The 14,654-nt window shown below is 38.9% G+C and overlaps 2 non-coding genes across 2 annotated transcripts; one reads left to right on the top strand and one right to left on the bottom strand.

The window, feature by feature from the left end:
* Positions 1–4,501: 4,501 nt before the first annotated feature.
* Positions 4,502–4,605, top strand: LOC148553318 (small nucleolar RNA R71). The gene has a single exon (XR_015893074.1). It is a non-coding gene; the product is annotated as a small nucleolar RNA R71 (small nucleolar RNA).
* A 4,109-nt stretch (positions 4,606–8,714) lies between these two features.
* Positions 8,715–8,818, bottom strand: LOC148553317 (small nucleolar RNA R71). The gene has a single exon (XR_015892664.1). It is a non-coding gene; the product is annotated as a small nucleolar RNA R71 (small nucleolar RNA).
* Positions 8,819–14,654: the final 5,836 nt, after the last annotated feature.

The raw sequence follows: 14,654 nt of genomic DNA, 5'->3' as shown, positions 1-14,654 counted from the left end.
GCCTTCCAATTGTTTGATAAAATGCTTGGTTGGATTTTAGAGTAGAATTTTATGCCCTTGGCTTGGGAAGGTAACTTAAGAACTCTTGAGTTACTAATGTCCAAGTAATTGATGATTGGGAGCCATTAAATCTAGGTCTCACTAATTGAATTGGTGGAAAACTAGGACTTATAGACTTGGATTGATATAGCTCATTTGACTTTCCTTTACTACTAGTTAGAGGATGACTTAATGGGATTGATCCTTGCCAATTCTCATGTTGTGGTTAGTAATAAGGATAGAGATCCATAACCACCCAACCTTGCCAAGACCGCTTTATCATTTACATTCCTATTGTCATTTACTTTTCTTGTTTCTTATCCAAAACCGCAAAATATACAACACATAACCAATAACAAGAATACTACCCTGCAAGTCCTTTGAGAGACGACCCGAGGTTTGAATACTTCGGTTTATAAATTTTAGGGGTTTGTATTTGTGACAAACAATCTTTTGTATGAAAGAATTATTGTTTGGTTTAGAAACTATAGTTTACAACGAGATTTCATTTGTGAATTCTAAATCGTACAAAGATTCGATCATCACCATGCCTGAGCCTCTACAGTGAGAAACCGTGCGTCAATGCCCTTGGGCCTTGGTCTCATTCTCCCTTGAATCCAAAATGATTCGGGAATGGCAATGACCCGGAGAATGGCATCCCAATCGAAACCATACTCACAACGCGCCGACAAGATCACTTGGTAGGCATCAATCCCATCCGCTAATGGCCCGGTCCTAAGCACTCCTGGAATAACTTCCTTCGTGATGGGGACTTGCTTCCAGCGCACGAAAACCGATGCAAGAGAAGGTGAGTGGAAGTTGGAATAAAACTCCGCGTGATAGTCTCTTTCAATTATCATGGGGTGGACAAGCTTGCAGTATCGGTTGGGGAACTTATTTGGATCCCTCATAGGGTTATCCTTCTCTAGTGCATCAATATTGCCGATGCTCCTTGGCTTCTTGAGGAGGGGCTTAGCCGTAGGTACTTGGCGCGCCTTAGTGGCCGATTTCTTTGGTGCCTTTCCCTTATCCTTCTTGATAACCATCCTATGAAAGTGGGAAAGGGAAAGCCATAAGAGGTTAAGTATCATAAACACATGACAGCTGCAACATGTGACTAAGACAACAATGGACACAATGGCAAGTCACTAGCATGTGATGCAAGAGTGATATAAGCATGCAACTAAGAGGCCTGAGAAGAATATACTCAAACATCAATAACAAGAAGCAAGTCATAAGGGGTGAGCATGTAGATATGAAGCATGAAGAGTAATAAGCTCAATGCACATAGCAATAAGCAAGTGAGTGACAAAGAACTCTAAGTGGAAAACATTAAGTCAAATTTGAAACCAAAAACTCATATGTGCCTTTCATCAAACACTTGGTGTGCAACCCTTAAGCAATGAACAAATGGAGGAAATGGAGCAATGTAGCATCCCACAAAGCAATAGCAATCATTATAGAGCACCGCATATTGCAAGGAAATCAAATACAACAAATGAACCCACTAATGCAAGAGAAATCTCTACCCACAACACCCATGAAAAATAGAAAAATAAAGACAAAAGTAAAAAAATAAGTAAGCATGAAGAAGAAGCTAACTAAGAAGAAAAGCAAAGAAATGCAACTCATGAAAGAAGAAGAAAGAATCAAAACAAAGAAAAAGGGAAGGTAAGAGTACCTTTAGAGGAAGAAGAAGGTAATGGAGAATGTAAGTGAGAAGAGAGGAGAAGAAAAATAGGGAAAGAGAGTAGAGAGAATAGTGTGGGACCGCCGGAAGTGGTGGTCGCTGGAGGTAGGAACCGTCAGAGAAAGGGGCGGAGAAAGGGTGATAGTGGTGGTTGAAGGAGTAGAGAAGGTGAGACTAGAAGAAGAAGATGGAAAATGAGAGAAGAGGGGTGGAGAATTTGAAAATAGGCTTGCCACAGTGTTTCTGCGTCCTCGAGCAAAAGAGAAGAAAGAAACGAGTAGAAGAAGAAGAAATGGAGGAGATGGAGTGGTGGTTTGGGTTCAGCCAAGGGGAGTAGTCGTGTGTATGTTGTGTGAAAATGAAGGTGGAAAGGAGGTGTATTTATAGGGTAAGGGAGAGAGGGTATTCGGCCATGTGTGGGTGAGTTTGGGAGGGAAATGGTTTGAATTTGAATGGTGAGGTAGGTGGGGTTTAATGATGGATGGATGTGAGTAGTAAAGTGGTTGTGGGGAAAAGGGTAGGATTTGATAGGTAAGGGGTGTTTGGGGAAGAGGTCTTGAGGTAATTGGTCAAGGGTTTATGGGGAAGAGTGTTATGGAAAGGTGTGAAGAGGAGAGAAGAAGATGTGGGGTAGTTGGGGATCTTGTGGGGTCCACAGATCCTGAGGTGTCAAAGAATCTAAGTCCCTGCACCATTCTGGCGTTCAAACGCCCATTCTTTGCCAAATCTGGCGTTTAATGCCAGCTCTGCTACCTTTCCTGGCGTTAAACGCCACTCTGCTGCCCATTTCTGGCGGTAAACACCAGCCAGATGCCCATTTCTGGCGTTTAACGCCAGCCAGATGCCAGACAGCCCCTTCTGGCGTTAAACACCCAGAGTGCTGCCCATTCTGGCATTTAACGCCCAGAATGCTGCTAGGCTGGGCATTTAAACGCCCATTCTGCTATCCTTACTGGTGTTTAAACGCCAGTAAGCCTGTCCTTCAAGGTGTGCTATTTTTAATGCTGTTTTTCATTCTATTTTTTATTTTTCAGTAGTTTTTGTGATTTCACATGATCATCAACCTAAAGAAAACATAAAATAGCAATGGAAAATAAATAAAAATAATTAAATATCATTGGGTTGCTTCCCAACAAGCGCTTCTTTAATGTCAATAGCTTGACAGTGAAGATCTTAGAGAGCTTCACAGAGATTCAGAGCTTAGTGGTGGCCTCCCAACACCAAACTTACAAGTTGAGTGTGGGAGCTCTAGTTGACTCTGTGTTGAGAGAAGCTTTTCATGCTTCCTCTCCATGGTTACAGAGGAAGATCCTTGAGCTTTAAACACAAGGTAGTCCTCATTCAATTGAAGGACTAGCTCTCATCTATCCACATCAATCACAGCTCTTGCTGTGGCTAGGAAGGGTCTTCCTAAGATGATGGATTCATCTTCATCCTTCCCAGTGTCTAGGATTATGAAATTAGCAAGAATGTAAATGCCTTCAACCTTTACTAAGACATCCTCTACAAGTCCATAAGCCTGTTTCCTTGAATTGTTTGCCATCTGTAGTGAGATTCTTGCAGCTTTCACCTCAAAGATCCCTAGTTTCTCCTTTACAGAGAGGGGCATGAGTTTTATACTTGAACCAAGGTCACATAGAGCCTTCTCAAAGGTTATGGTGCCTATGGTACAAGGTATGAAGAACTTTCTAGGATCCTGTGTCTTCTGAGGTAATTTCAGTTGAACCAGATCATTCAGTTCATTGATGAGCAATGGAGGTTCATCCTCCCAAGTCTTATTACCAAATAACACTGGCATTCAGCTTCATGGTTGCTCCTAGATATTGAGCAACTTGCTCTTTAATAATATCTTCATCCTCTTCAGAGGAATAATACTCATCAGAGTTCATGAATGGCAACAGTAAGTTCAGTGGGATCTCTATGGTCTCTATATGAGCCTCAGATTCCTTTGGTTCCTCAATAGGGAACTCCTTGGTGGCCAGTGGACGTCCATTGAGGTCTTCCTCACTGGAAATCACTGCCTTTCCCTCATCCATGCATTAGGCCATGTTGGTTATATTTATGGCCTTGCACTCTCTTTTTGGATTCTCTTCTATATTCCTTGGGAGAGTACTAAGAGGGAGTTCAGTGACTCTTTTACTCAGCTGACCCACTTGTGCCTCCAAATTTCTAATGGAGGACCTTGTTTCTGTCATGAAACTTTGAGTGGTCTTAGATAGATCAGAGATTATGGTTGCTAAGTTAGAGAAGCTCTGCTTAGAATTCTCTGTCTGTTGCTGAGAAGATGATGGAAAAGGTTTGTTATTGCAAAACCGTGTTCTCCCACCATTATTACTATTGAAGCCTTGATTAGGATTGTAAGTGTTTCCATAGGATTCTCCCATGTAATTCACCTCTTCCATTCCAGGATTCTCAGTATAATAAGCTTCTTCTTCAGAGGAAGCTTCCTTAGTACTGCCTGTTGCTGCTTGCATTCCAGACAGACTCTGAGAAATCATATTGACTTGCTGAGTCAATATTTTGTTCTGAGCCAATATGGCATTCGGAGTATCAATCTCCAGGACTCCTTTCTTCTGAGTTGTCCCATTATTCACAGGATTCCTTTCAGAAGTGTACATGAACTAGTTATTTGCAACCATTTCAATGAGTTCCTGGGCTTCTTCAGGCGTCTTCTTCAGATGAAGAGATCCAACAGCAGAGTTGTCCAATGACATCTTGGACAATTCAGACAGACCATCATAGAATATACATATGATGCTCTATTCTGAAAGCATGCCAGAAGGACACCTTCTGATCAATTGCTTGTATCTTTCCCAAGCTTCATAGAGGGATTCACCTTCCTTCTGTCTGAAGGTTTGGACTTCCACTCTAAGCTTGCTCAATTTTTGAGGTGAAAATAATTTAGCCAAGAAAGCATTGACCAACTTTTCCCAAGAGTTCAGGCTATCTTTAGGTTGTGAGTCCAACCATGTCCTAGCTCTGTGATGAGCGGATAATTTATACGCTTTTTGGCATTGTTTTTACATAGTTTTTAGTATAATTTAATTAGTTTTTAGTATATTTTTATTAGTTTTTAATTAGAATTTAAATTTCTGCACTTTAATATGAGTTTGTGTGTTTTTCTGTGATTTCAGGTATTTTCTGGCTGAAATTGAGGGACTTGAGCAAAAATCAGATTCAGAGGTTGAAGAAGGACTGCAGATGCTGTTGGATTCTGACCTCCCTACACTCAAAGTAGATTTTCTGGAGCTAAAGAACTCCAATTGGTGCGCTCTTAATTGCGTTGGAAAGTAGACATCCAGGGCTTTCCAGCAATATATAATAGTCCATACTTTCCCCGAGTTTAGACGATGCAAACTGGCGTTCAACGCTAGTTCCATGCTGCATTCTGGAGTTAAACGCCAGAAACAGGTTGCAAAGTGGAGTTAAACGCCAGTAACAGGTTACAAACTGGCATTCAACTCCATGAGAAGCCTCTACATGTGTAAAGCTCAATGCTCAGCCCAAACACACACCAAGTGGGCCCCAGAAGTGGATTTCTGCATCATTTACTCATTTCTGTAAACCCTAGTAACTAGTTTAGTATAAATAGGACTTTTTACTATTGCATTTACATCTTTGGAATATCTTTGGATTATCTTTTGATCTTTAGATCATGTTTGGGGGCTGGCCATTCGGCCATGCCTGGACCTTATCACTTATGTATTTCCAACGGTAGAGTTTCTACACTCCATAGATTAAGGTGTGGAGCTCTGCAGTTCCTCATGAATTAATAAATAGTACTACTGCTTTTCTATTCAATTCAAGCTTATTCCTTCTCTAAGATATCCATTCGCACCCAAGAACATGACGAATGTGATGATTATGTGACGCTCATCATCATTCTCACCCATGAACGCGTGCCTGACAAACACTTCCGTTCTACATGCAAACAAGCTAGAATGAGTATCTCTTAGATATCTAATACAGAGGACCGAGTTCGAGATATTAGAATCTTCGTAGTATAAGTTAGAACCCATGGACGGCCATTCTTGAGATCCAGAAAGTCTAAACCTTGTCTGTGGTATTTCGAGTAGAATCTGGGAAGGGATGGTAGTGACGAGCTTCAAACTCGCGAGTGCTGGGCGTAGTGACAGACGCAAAAGGATAGTAAATCCTATTCCAGTATGATCGAGAATCGACAGATGATTAGCCATGCAGTGACAGCGCATTGGACCATTTTCACAGAGAGGATGGGATGTAGCCATTGACAACGGTGATGCCCTACATAAAGCTTGCCATGGAAAGGAGTAGGAATGATTGGATGAAGACAGCAAGAAAGCAGAGGTTCAGGAGGAATGAAAGCATCTCTATACGCTTATCTGAAATTCTCACCAAAGAATTACATAAGTACCTCTATCTTTATTTTACGTTTTATTTATCTTTTTTTTATCAATTCACCATAACCATTTGAATCCGCCTGACTGAGATTTACAAGGTGACCATAGCTTGCTTCAGCCCGACAATCTCCGTGGGATCGACCCTTACTCACGTAAGGTTTATTACTTGGACGACCCAGTGCACTTGCTGGTTAGTTTTGCGAAGTTGTGATAAAGAGTTGAGATTACAATTGTGCGTACCAAGTTGTTGGCGCCATTGATGATCACAATTTCATGCACCAAGTTTTTGGCGCCGTTGTCGAGGATTGTTCGAGTTTGCACAACTGACGGTTCATCTTGTTGCTCAGATTAGGTAATTTTATTTTAATTTTAACTCTTTGTTTTTATTTATTTTCGAAAAAAATTTTCAAAAAAAAATTTATATTTTTTTAAAAAAATGAAATATTCTATGTTCTTCAGAATTTTTAAGAATGAATTCTAGAGTTTCAGATGATGCTTTTATCATCACAGGAGTCAGTTGATTCCCATCAATTTGGCTGTTGTATGTAATGTCCTACTAAAGCTTGTTCTGCCCTGTCTAATCTCTTTAGACTGAAGCTTTAGACTAACATTGCATGATTCCTGGAATCTTTATTAAAAATTTTGAGTTTCTTATTTTATTTTTCCAAATAATTTTTGAAAAATACAAATATTTTTTTAACAAAATCATAAAACCAAAAATATTTTATGTTTCTTGTTTGAGTCTAGTGTCAAATTTTAAGTTTGGTATCAATTACATGTTTTAACTTTTCCCTAAAAATTTTTGAAAACTCATGCATGGTGTTCTTCATGATCTTCAAGTTGTTCTTGGTAAGTCTTCTTGTTTGATATTTAAAATTTCTTGTTTTGTGTCTTTTCTTGTTTTCCATATGAATTTTTGAATTATTAGTGTCTAAAGTTTGAAAATTTCTAAGTTTGGTGTCTTGCATGTTTTTCTTTTCTTAAAAATTTTCAAAAATAAGTCTTGATGTTCATCTTGATCTTCAAGGTGTTCTTGGTGTTCATCTTGAATGTGTTCTTGCATGCATCAATTGTTTTGATCCAAAATTTTCATGCATTGAGTCTTTTTTATGTTTTTCTCTTTCTTTATTTAAAATTCAAAAATCAAAAAAATATCTTTCCCTTTTTCACTCATAAATTTTCGAAAATTTTAGTTGACTTTTTCAAAACTTTTTAAAAATTAGTTGTTTTTTATGAGTCAAATCAAATTTTCAATTTAAAAATTCTATCTTTTTCAATTCTTTTTCAAAAATCAAATCTTTTTCAATTTTTTCATATTTTCAAAAATTTCAAATTAATTTTCAAAATATTTTTCTTATTTTTATTCCATATTTTCAAATTCAATGCTAACAATTAATGTGATTGATTCAAAAATATGAAGTTTGTTACTTGCCTAATAAGAAAGGTTCAATCTTTAAATTTTAAAATCAAATCTTTTTGTTTCTTGTTAGTCAAGTAATCAACTTTAATTTTCAAAATCAAATCTTTTTAAATTTCTTTTTCAAATCTTTTTCAAAATAAATTTCAATCACATCTTTTTCAAAATCAATTTCAAAATCTTTTCTAACTTCTTATCTTTTCAAATTTGATTTTCAAATCTTTTTCAATTAACCACTTAACTTTTTGATTGATTCTTATCTTTTTTAAAACTACCTAACTAATTCTCTCTCTCTCTCTAATTTTCGAAAATCCCTTCCCTCTTTTTCAAAATTCCCTTTTTTTTCTAACTAACTATTTTAATTTTTAATTTAATTTGATTTCAATTTTAATTTTCGAATTTTAACTTTAATTTTAAAATATTTTTTATTTTATTTATTTAAATTTTCGAATTCTTCTCTTCCTCACCTCCTTCTATTTATTTATTCATCTACTAACACTTCTCCTCCACCCAAAAATTCGAACCCCATCCCCTTCTCTGTGTTCGAATTTTTCCTCTTCTCCTTCTTACATTCTTCTCTTCTTATACTTGCATAAGGAATCTCTATACTGTGAGATAGAGGATTCCATATTTTCTTTTGTGTTCTCTTCTTTTTCATATGAGCAGGAACAAGGATAAGAACATTCTTGTTGAAGCCGATCCTGAACCTAAAAGGACTCTGAAGAGGAAGCTAAGGGAAGCTAAAGCTCAACTCTCTAGAGAAAATCTGACAGAAATTTTCAAAAAGGAAGGAGACATGGCCGAAAAAAATAACAATGCAAGGAAGATGCTTGGTGACTTTACTGCACCGAATTCCAATTTACATGGAAGAAGCATCTCAATCCCTGCCATTGGAGCAAACAATTTTGAGCTTAAACGTCAATTAGTTTATCTGATGCAACAGAACTGCAAGTTTTATGGACTTCTATCCGAAGATCTTTTTCAGTTCTTAACTGAATTCTTGCAGATCTGTGATACTTTTAAGACCAATGGGGTTGATCCCGAGGTCTACAGGCTTATGCTTTTCCCGTTTGCTGTAAGAGACAGAGCTAGAGTATAGTTGGACTCTCAACCTAAAGATAGCCTGAACTCTTGGGATAAGCTGGTCACGGCTTTCTTAGCCAAGTTCTTTCCTTCTCAAAAGCTTAGCAAGTTTAGAGTGGATGTTCATACCTTCAGACAAAAAAAAGGTGAATCCCTCTATGAAGCTTGGGAGAGATACAAGGAACTGACCAAAAAGTGTCCTTCTGACATGCTTTCAGAATGGACCATCCTGGATATATTCTATGATGGTCTGTCTGAGCTATCAAAGATGTCACAGGACCATTCTGTAGGTGGATCCATTCACCTAAAGAAAACGCCTGCAGAAGCTCAAGAACTCATTGACATGGTTACAAATAACCAGTTTATGTACACTTCTGAAAGGAATCCTGTGAAAAATGGGACGCCTATGAGGAAGGGAGTTCTTGAAATTGATACTCTGAATGCCATATTGGCTTAGAATAAAATATTGACTCAGCAAGTCAATATGATCTCTCAGAGTCTGAATGGATTGAAGGAATCATCCAACAGTACTAAAGAGGCCTCTTCTGAAGAAGAAGCTTATGATCCTGAGAACCCTGCAATAGCAGAGGTGAATTACATGGGTGAACCCTATGGAAACACCTATAATCCCTCATGGAGAAATCATCCAAATTTCTCATGGAAGGATCAACAAAAGTCTCAACAAGGCTTTAATAATAGTGGAAGAAACAAGTTTAGCAATAGCAAACCTTTTCCATCATCCACTCAGCAACAGACAGAGAATTCTGAGCAGAATCCATCTAACTTGGCAAATATAGTCTCTGATCTATCTAATGCCACTTTAAGTTCCATGAATAAAACAAGGTCCTCCATTAGAAATTTGGAGGCACAAGTGGGCCAGCTGAGTAAAAGAGTCACTGAAACTCCTCCTAGTACTCTCCCAAGCAATACAGAAGAGAATCCAAAAAGAGAGTGCAAGGCCATTGATTTAACCATCATGGCCGAACCTACAAGGGAGGGAGAGGACATGAATCCCAGTGAGGAAGACCTTCTGGGACGTCCAGTGATCAACAAGGAGTTTCCCTCTGAGGAACCAAAGGAATCTGAGGCTCATCTAGAGACCATAGAGATTCCATTGAACCTCCTTATGCCATTCATGAGCTCTGATGAGTATTCTTCTTCTGAAGAGAATGAAGATGTTACTGAAGAGCAAGTTGCCAAGTACCTTGGTGCAATCATGAAGTTGAATGCCAAATTATTTGGTAATGAGACTTGGGAAGATGAACCTCCCTTGCTCACCAATGAACTGAGTGATCTGGATCAATTGACATTGCCTCAGAAGAAACAGGATCCTGAAAAGTTCTTAATACCTTGTACGATAGGGACCATGACCTTTGATAAGGCTCTATGTGACCTTGGGTTAGGGATAAACCTCATGCCACTCTCTGTAATGGAGAAATTGGGAATCTTTGAGGTGCAAGCTGCCAGAATCTCATTAGAGATGGCATACAACTCAAGAAAACATGCTTATGGACTAGTAGAGGACGTGTTAGTAAAGGTTGAAGGAATTTACATCCCTGCTGATTTCATAATCCTAGACCAGGGGAAGGATGAGGATGAATCCATCATCCTTAGAAGACCCTTCCTAGCCACAGCAAGAGCTGTGATTGATGTGGACAAAGGATAGTTGATTCTTCAACTTAATAAGGACAACCTTGTGTTTGAAACTCAAGGATCTCCTTCTGTAACCATGGAGAGGAAGCATGAAAAGCTTCTCTCACTGCATAGTAAACCAAAGCCCCTACAGTCAAACTCTAAGTTTGGTGTTGGGAGGCCACAACCAAACTCTAAGTTTGGTGTTGAACCCCCACATTCAAACTCTAAGTTTGGTGTTAGGAGGTTCCAACCTTGCTCTGATTATTTGTGAGGCTCCATGAGAGCTCACTGTCAGGCTATTGACATTAAAGAAGCGCTTATTGGGAGGCAACCCAATGTTATTTAATCATATCTATTTATTTTTTATTGTTAGTTTATGTTTTCTTTAGGTTGATGATCATGTGAAGTCACAAAAACTACTGAAAAATCAAAAACAGAATAAAAAATAGCATTGAAATCAGCACACTCTGAAGGAGAGCTGTCTGGCATTTAAACGCCAGAAACAAGCATCTGTCTGGCATTTTACGCCTGAAACAGGCACCAAGCTGGCGTTTAACGCCAGAAACAAGCATCTGCCTGGCCTTAAATGCCAGAAACAAGTAGCAATCTGGTGTTAAACGCCAGGATTGCATAGCAAGGGCGTTTTACACGCCTAATTAGAGCAGGGATGTTAAGTCCTTAACCCCACTTGATCTGTGGACCTCACAGGATCCCCACATTTTCTTTTCTCCTCTTCATACCTTTCCATAACATTCTTCCCCAAAATAACCTCCACCAATCACCTCCAATTCCTCTCCAAAACCATCATACACCCACCTACACCCACCCACTAAAATTCAAACCATCACTCCTTCCTTTTCACACATCATAACCACCTTAAACCCCCAGTGGCCAAACCATTCACACACCTCCATCTCCTCCATTTTCTTCTTTTTCTACTAATTCCTTTCTTCTTTTGCTCAAGGACGAGCAAACCTTTTAAGTTTGGTGTGGTATAAGCATTGCTTTTTGTTTTTCCATAACCATTTATGACACCTAAGGCCATAGAAACCTCTAGAAAGAGAAAAAGGAAGGCAAAAGCTTCCACCTCTGAGTCATGGGAGATGGAGAGATTCATCTCAAAAGCTCATCACTAAGAAAAGGATAGAGCAAACAAGAGAGTCCACTTATTGACCTCAACAAGAACATGAGGAAATTCCTCACCATGAAATTCCTGAGATGCTTCAAGGGATGCACTTCCCTCCACAAAACTATTGGGAGCAAATCAACACCTCCCTAGGAGAATTAAGTTCCAACATGGGACAACTAAGGATGGAGCACCAAAAGAACTCCATCATCCTCTATGAAATTAGAGAAGATCAAAGAGCTATGAGGGAGGAGCAACAAAGGAAAGGAAGAGACATAGAGGAGCTCAAAAGCACCATTGGTTCTTCAAGAAGAGGAAGACGCCACCCCACTAAGGTGGACTTATTCCTTAATCTCCTTGTCTATTTATTTTACTATTTTTCAATTTTTGAGCTTTATGTTTTATTTATGTTTGTGTCTTTACTATATGATCACCAGTGTCTAAGTGTCTATGCCTTAAAGTTATGAATATGAATCCATCACCTCTCTTAAATGAAAACTGTTCTAAAAACAAAAGAATAAGAAATACATGGTTTCGAATTCATCCTTGAAACTAGTTTAATTATTTTGATGTGGTGGCAATACTTTTTGTTTTATGAATGAATGCTTGAACAGTGCATATGTCTTTTGATATTGTGGTTTATGAATGTTAAATATGTTGGCTCTTGAAAGAATAAGGAAAAAGAAGAAATGTTATTTGATGATCTGTGGTGCACGAAATTGTGATCTCCAGGCTCGAACAAATCCTGGTAATGGCTCCAAAGCTTGGTGCTCTGATCTTAATTCATGATTGTCACAACTTCGATACAACTAACCAGCAAGTGCACTGGGTCGTCCAAGTAATACCTTACGTGAGTAAGGGTCGAATCCCACGGAGATTGTTGGTATGAAGCAAGCTATGGTCACCTTGCAAATCTCAGTTAGGAAGATATAAATGGATAATGGTGTTTTCGAAAATAAGTAATAAAAGAAGGATAGAGGTACTTATGTAAATCATTGGTAGGAATTTCAGATAAGCGAATGGAGATACTTTCGTTCCTCTGAACCTCTGCTTTCCTGCTATCTTCATCCAATCAGTCATACTCCTTTCCATGGCTGGCTATATGCAAGGGCATCACCGTTGTCAATGGCTACATCCCCTCCTCTCAGTGAATAATATGCTCACGCACCCTGTCACGGCACGGCTATTCATCTGTCGGTTCCCGATCATGCTGGAATAGGATTCACCCTCCTTTTGCGTCTGTCACTAACGCCCAGCACTCGCGAGTTTGAAGCTCGTCACAGTCATTCAATCATTGAATCCTACTCAGAATACCACAGACAAGGTTTAGACCTTCCGGATTCTCTTGAATGCCGCCATCATTCTAGCTTACGCCACGAAGATTCTGGTTAGGAGATCTAAGAGATACTCATTCCAACTTATTTCATGTAGAACAGAAGTGTTTGTCAGGCACGCGTTCATAAGGTAGAAGGATGATGAGCGTCACACATAATCATCACCTTCATCACGTTCTTGGGTGCGAATGGATATCTTAGAAGCGAAATAAGATGAATTGAATAGAAAACAGAAGTACTTTGCATTAATCTTTGAGGAACAGCAGAGCTCCACACCTTAATCTTTGGAGTGTAGAAACTCTACCGTTTGAAAATACATAAGTGAAGGTCCAGGCATGGCCGAGATGGCCAGCCCCTCTGATCTAAGAACCAGGCGTCCAAAGATGGTCAAAAAGACGTCTAATACAATAGTAAGAGGTCCTATTTATAATAAACTAGTCACTAGGGTTTACATGAGTAAGTAATTGATGAATAAATCCACTTTCGGGGCCCACTTGGTGTGTGTTTGGGCTGAGCCTAAGTGTTGCACGTGCAGAGGCCATTTGTGGAGTTGAACGCCAGTTTCTGTGCCAGTTTGGGCGTTCAACTCTGGTTTTGGATCCTTTTCTGGCGCTGGACGCCAGATTTGGGCAGAAGGCTGGCGTTAAACGCCAGTTTACGTCGTCTACAAAAAACATACTAAAAACAATGCCAAAAAGCGTATAAATTATCCGCTCATCAATTTGAAAAATCATAAAAATGATTCTTGAAGCAAGAAAAAGCAGTGAATACAAAAGCTTGCGAAAAGAAAAAAAAAAAGAGAAAAAGAAAAAGCAAGCAGAAAAAGCCAAAAGCTCTTTAAACCAAAAGGCAAGAGTAAAAAGCCAATAGCCCTTAAAACCAAAAGGCAAGGGTAATAAAAAGGATCCAAGGCTTTGAGCATCAGTGGATAGGAGGGCCTAAAGGAATAAAATCCTGGCCTAAGCGGCTAAACCAAGTTGTCCCTAACCATGTGCTTGTGGCGTGAAGGTGTCAAGTGAAAACTTGAGACTGAGCGGTTAAAGTCAAGGTCCAAAGCAAAAACAGAGTGTGCTTAAGAACCCTGGACACCTCTAATTGGGGACTTTAGCAAAGCTGAGTCACAATCTGAAAAGGTTCACCCAGTTATGTGTTTGTGGCATTTATGTATCTGGTGGTAATACTGGAAAACAAAGTGCTTAGGGCCACGGCCAAGACTCATAAAGTAGCTGTGTTCAAAAATCAACATACTGAACTAGGAGAATCAATAACACTATCTGAATTCTAAGTTCCTATAGATGCCAATCATTCTGAACCTCAATGGATAAAGTGAGATGCCAAAACTATTCAAGAGGCAAAAAGCTACAAGTCTCGCTCATCTGATTGGAGCTAAGTTTCATTGATATTTTGGAATTTATAGTATATTCTTTTCTTTTTATCCTATTTGATTTTCAGTTGCTTGGGGACAAGCAACAATTTAAGTTTGGTGTTGTGATGAGCGGATAATTTATACGCTTTTTGGCATTATTTTTACATAGTTTTTAGTATAATTTAATTAGTTTTTAGTATATTTTTATTAGTTTTTAATTAAAATTCATATTTCTGGACTTTACTATGACTTTGTGCATTTTTTTATGATTTCAGGTATTTTCTGGCTGAAATTAAGGGACTTAAGCAAAAATCAGATTCAGAGGTTGAAGAAGGACTGCAGATGCTGTTGGATTCTGACCTCCCTACACTCAAAGTGGATTTTCTGGAGCTACAGAACTCCAAATGCGCGCTCTTAATTGAGTTGGAAAGTAGACATCCAGGGCTTTCCAGAAATATATAATAGTCCATACTTTGCCCGAGTTTAGACGACACAAACTGGCGTTCAACGCCAGTTCCATGCTGCATTCTGGAGTTAAACGCCAGAAACAGGTTGCAAAGTGGAGTTAAACTCCAGAAACAGGTT

This window comes from Arachis ipaensis, chromosome B7 (genome assembly GCF_059453495.1).
Source record: "Arachis ipaensis isolate K30076 ecotype BB chromosome B7, ASM5945349v1, whole genome shotgun sequence".
NCBI classification, from domain to species: domain Eukaryota; kingdom Viridiplantae; phylum Streptophyta; class Magnoliopsida; order Fabales; family Fabaceae; genus Arachis; species Arachis ipaensis.
This window is presented reverse-complemented; position numbering and strand designations above follow the sequence as displayed.